A 6,000-nucleotide genomic window follows, 5' to 3' on the forward strand; every position below is an offset into this window, starting at 1 on the left:
ACAGAAAAGAGTATTAAAGTATTGGGTACTATTAAAAAACAGCGACCAAAATTCCTTCCACCACAAAGCCCTGCTGAGCCAAGAGCTGAGCCCAAAACAGAGCTGCTCCTGAGGCTCACTGACCCAAGCCACACCGACACTAACCAGTGTCACACACACACAAACACAACATAAACTGGAATGCTACAGAACCCTAAACAGACAATACATACTAGCCGAATATTTGCCCAAGATAAGAAACAGCAAAACAAAACAGACCCTGAAAAGTACAGACTCAGTGACCACAGCCTGGCCATAGAAACTGGGCGACACAGGCAGACCTGGCTGCCCAGAGAGGACAGACTGTTGTCACAGCCTGAGGAACAGTGAGCTAGGTCTAAGTCTGGAGTGACAATAACAGCAACCAACTGTATCCCTAACTTTCCTTCTTAATAAGGTATTACTGCCCCCAATAATAAACAAGAGTCTAACCAGACCACCAAATCCATACAAACACCCAAAGAAGAAAGGGAAACCTAACTGGAACTCCTCCGTCTTTGCTGAATCCATGACTCTTGTAATTTCATAGCACAATCACATCAGTGCCATCAATTTTTCCAAATCACAAAAAAAAATCATGAGTAAGACCTCGCTCTTGCAAACTGAAAGGCAAATTCCTGAATGGATAAGAGCACACCTTGTGAAACATGTCAACAGAATCAGAGCATGTTTAAGGGAGTCAGCTGCCACATTGAATGAAATACTGTAAATTTAGGGGGACAAAAAGAGTCTCTGAGGTCTCAGTTCCCAGTGAGAAAAGGGCACATTTTAAGGAATGTTGTACACACTCACAAAAATGACATCTGTTGATTTTGTCTTTTGCACTTACACATCCACAGTGACATGTAATGTGAAATATGACACTATGACCTGTATAGAATCAGTAAAAAAGAAAAAGAAATACTCCCCAAAATGTTTTTAAGAATTTATAAAACATTACTTTGAAATACTTATTCTGAACCTTTGTAAATTTCCCCAAAAAATGTTTTTAGAAAATGAAAAGACACCTCATATACCAAACAAGTAATTATAACGTAATGTAAAGAAATGGACAACTTTCAGTTAACGTTAGTCTATAACATGCAAATTCCCTATTAGGTTAGAAAACACTTCATCCAAATTTTTTAAATAAAATAGTGCTTAATAGTCACTTAATAAACTCTCCTATAAATGCAACTGTGTGAAAGAAACACTCAAAATAATGTCATTTCATTTTGAAGGTGAAGTCTGTCATTTTAAGTGCTACTCAGTTCTGAGACATTAGCAGTCAGGAAAACAAAAAACTTGAGCTTAACATGATGATTTTAGATTTAATTTAGAAGGACACATAAAACTACTCGTGATACACTCATGCTTCTGTCCAGTTAGGGGACTAATTTTACAATAGGAAAGGAAAAGTCCACACCAGAGTGTAATCAAGCAGCTGGATCTGGAGTGTCGATTATGCTTAGTCCACTAGAGGGCATCTTAGAATAAGTCCAAAGGCAGAGTGTTACGCCAAGGCGTCCACAAACAAGTTGGACCCTATGTGAAGCAAGTGTCCGAGAAGGCAAACAAGTCCGAGAGGCGTAGTCCAAAAGAGCAAAATCCTAGAGTCGAAAGGAGAGGTCAAAATCCAAGTAAAATTTCCAGGAAAGGGCGGGTTGAGAGTAAAGCAAGCAAGCAGCAAACTGGCTAGCTTGTGACTCAAAATACCGAGCAAGAAAGTGTGGGAACAAGGAGTTTAAATAGGGAAGAAAAAGGGACATGATTGGAAAATGAGGTAACGAGTGCAATTATTGGGGCCAGATGTGGTGGAAGGCCGTAACACAGAGGGAGGTAATAAGTTTCCACTTTGGCATGAGGTTATGAGAGGAATGGACTCCAGCAGACTGCAATCTGATTCCTGTATACAAAATGTCAACGCTCAACAGGTGTGGTACATTAAAAGTGTAGGATATACTGTTAAAGTCTCGAGGTGAAAATCCAACTGTACTGGAAACTGTTTAGTCTTGCAGTTGAACAAAATATCAGCCCAACTGTTGCTGTGTCAGTGGGTGCTAACTTTCCTTGTTTGAGAAACATCCCTGGCCAAATAGGATCAGCCAAACAGATTCCAGCCTTAAGGGGAAATGATAAAGTGATAAAAACCCCAAAATTGTCTTACTTTTATCTTTGAAATACTTTACTTCATCAGTTACTCTTTTTTTGCTGTTGTAAATATTTTAATATTATGTGGGAAATGGGAAGACCAGCACGTAAGGGACGTAAGTCAATGCGGGGTTGGTCGGGTGTCAACCCCAGTTCCATATTTCCCATAATAAAAAGGGGGGACAGGTTGTGTGTAGATCCTATACTCCTATACCGCCACGCAACCAGGTTAGTTAGTTCCACCAAACAGAGCCACAGCTCATCCTGGTTTCCTGTAGTGCTACGCAGACTAGAGAGCATGTGACTTCTGCCACCTGGATGGGATGCTGGTCAATTTTGGGGATTACCCCCCACCCAGCAAGTGCTGGTCCCTAATCATACAGCTGGGTGAACAGGAGCAAAGTACCTCTCTTAAAGGTGCATTCGGTCAGCTATCAGTCCACTAGCCTTACCCACTGTGCTACCAATGAGAACATCAAATTGTTCCAAACTAATTTATTTTAAAACCTAACCACTGTTATTACAAACTGGACTTTGCAGTTAGTGTTGATGCATTCCACAGATAAAAATGGTAGACTAAATCTGGTCTGTGCTTTCTGTCCTGGACGGCTGGGGTACACAAAGGATATTTGTAAGTTCATCAGGGTCAGTTCTTTACTGCTTTAAATCGATCAATTTAATAATTTAATAATAATTTCTCCCCACACCACAGGTACTGGTGCTTTGAAGAAGAAATCTGCAGACACATCAGCTCTGTGGTTTAAGGATTGTCCATGGCTGACTGAGATCATTGGTATAAATGATACGGCCAGCAGCCATATCACTCTGTAACTCACAACTGGCAGCCCACTGAAGCTAAGAGGTGTGAGCCTGGTCAGTACCTGGATGGGAGACCTCCTGGGAAAAAATAAGGTTGATGCTGGAAGAGGTGTTAGTGGGAGCAGCAGGGGGCGCTCACACTGCGGTCCATGTGAGTCCTAATGCCCCCGTCACTATACTGTAAACAGGCACCGTCCTTCGGATGAGACATAAAATCGAGGTCCTGACTTTCTGTGGTCATTAAAAATCCCAGGGCGTCTCTCGAAAAGAGTAGGGGTGTAACCCCGGCATCCTGGCCAAATTTCCCATTGGCCCTTACCAATCATGGCCTCCTAATAATCCCCATCTATGAATTGGCTTCATTATTCTGCTCTCCTCCTCACTGAGAGCTGGTGTGTTGTGAGTGTACTGGTGCACTATGGCTGCCGTCGCATCATCCAGGTGGGGCTGCACATTGGTGGTGGTGGAGGGGAGTCCCCATTACCTGTAAAGTGCTTTGAGTGGAGTGTCCAGAAAAGTGCTATATAAGTGTAAGCAATTATTATTATTATTATTATTATTATTATTATTATTATTATTACTAATTATTATAAATGAAGAAGAACAGGGATTATAATGAGCACCCAACTCATTATATAATCTTAATATGTCCTCTGTTAACTGTCCATGAATTTAAATGTTATCCATAAAAAGGTGATAAAAAACTAACAAATTGTCTTACTTTTATCTCTGAAATACTTTACTTCATCTGTTACTCTTTTTTTAATGTTGTAAAGCAAAAAACCCTTTATTTTAATATTATGTATCGTTAATCCTTTAGTCTCAATTGCAATATGTTTTGGCATTTCTAATATACCTTAACATTTTTGTTTGCCATTCACTGTACTCATTTTCCTGAGCTGGATCTACTTAAAGTGCTTTGTTTTTCCTTATACTTTATTATAAATTATGTGATGCCAAGAAAGGACATATTCTTGAGGGGCCACTACTTTCCTCAAGGAATCATAGATTGTGCTCACTGACACAGTCATATTATACTGTACATGGTACCTGAAAACAAAACAAGCCGTTAATTTAAAGACTTGTGCGTGGCTGTGTCTGTGAGTAGGGCCCCATCTCAAACCTGTGCCCCTGTTGTGAACTGTCCCATGTGGCATCACAATGATTAAATTAACCATCTGTGCCACTGCCTTCCTGATTCAACATACTTGTAGAATAAATTGATTCTATGCAAATCTTGAAGCGGTTGCCATCCCTTTCCTATTGATTCAGTATCTATCCTGTCCCATTCTGCTTTTCTTAATCTGTCTCATTCTTTCATAGTCTGCTTTTCTGAAACTGTGAACCATTGTTTCAAACTTGACATATGTAAAGCATACTTTAAAGCATAACGTTGGAGGTAATAATATTGTAGTGCCCATGTGGGGCGCTGTAGCCATGTGCACGCAAGGCAGGCTGGGAACGGCGGCTGAGGAGCGGCACTGACTGCCCGTATACAGTGGGACGAGGGCTGGAGATGCCCTCTTTCCTCTTGTGTCCACGTAGGAGTGGTGCAGTGCTGTTTCTCCCCTGTCCCTTTATTAAATGTCTTGCCAACCCGTGTCAGGGCCTCCGCCTGTTTCTTTCCAGCGGCGAACCCCGGGAGCGTTACAATATATTTAAATTTCATATCATAGGCATGGTGGTGAAGAGGTTAACATTGCTGCCTTGCAGTGCTGGGGCCCTGAGGTAAAATCTAGACCTGGGATCCTATCTGTATGAAGTTTTGTATCTTCTCCCCATGTTCAAATGGGTTTCCTCTGGGTGCTCCCGTTTCTTCCCACAGTCCAAAGACATCTCTTAGGTTAGACTCTAAGGTTAATTGTCAAAATTGACCCTTCTGTGAGTGTGTGTCTGCCCTGTGATGGAGTGGCGTCCCATCCAGGGTGTACCTTGCCTTGTGCCTGTTGCTTGCCTGGATAGTCTCCTACTCCCACAGCTCTGAATTGGAAAAAGCAGATAGAAAAATGGATGGGGTATCCTAGACATTCTCTAGACCGAGACATTTGACATCCTAGGGATAGATTACATGAGAACATAAGAAACGTCACAATTAAGAGGAGACCACTTGGCCATCTAGGAAATCATCTAGCCCACGTGGTAGTTAGTAGTTAATTGATGCAAGGATTTCATCCAGTTGTTTCTTGAAGAAAGCTTTAAGAAGATGTCCAGTGCATTGACTTTGACAGTGCCTTTGAAGATGTTGAATATTTATATCGACTCCCATCCTGTCTTCTTCATTCAAAACTGAAAAGGTTAACTTGTTTCAGCCTTTTCGCCTGTCAGTGTAGGACACTTCTTTGAGTGTCAAAATGCATCTCATTGCTCTTCTCTGGACTGATAAAAGATTGTATTGGGTTTTTGCCAAAGCCAAAACATTGTATACAATTTGAAATCATTATATCCACACAAAATTATAGCATATTGTGTTCAACACAAAAAAAAACTAACAGGTAATTATATTGTACCAATGCTACTGTTAAATTACCGTTAACAATACCAATCCTGTAATAACTGAAAGTAGCTAACGTTTTAACTTTCAAACCAGAAATTAATCCTGATTTTACGTTTTGAAGGAGCTGGACACCATTTGCCGTCATTAAAAATATGCTTTTATAGCTCGAATATATTTGTTGTACAGTCAGTGAACGAAATAGCTCCCTGTTTGCAAGAAAGGTGTTGCTGCTTAATTACACCATATGTTTTAATAGCAGTCAGCATCGCAGGGAAAAGTATGTCTTCTGGGGCCACATGTTTTGAAATGAATGACACATACTTTGTGTACGTTTAAGAACGGCGAGTATGCTATGCTTTCTCCCAAAGCACGTCTCTAGATAACAAAGGACCATGACCGTGTCCCAGAAAAAAAAAACAATCACAGCTGACTTTGATTCACTCACGTGATTTGCTGAAGCTGTGGTCACATGACCGTGCGCCGGGGTTGGCGTAGCTGTGCGTCGGAGTTGCGGATCA

The sequence above is a fragment of the Lepisosteus platostomus genome, chromosome 3, assembly GCF_059453375.1.
Source record: "Lepisosteus platostomus isolate fLepPlt1 chromosome 3, fLepPlt1.hap1, whole genome shotgun sequence".
In the NCBI taxonomy this organism is placed as follows: domain Eukaryota; kingdom Metazoa; phylum Chordata; class Actinopteri; order Semionotiformes; family Lepisosteidae; genus Lepisosteus; species Lepisosteus platostomus.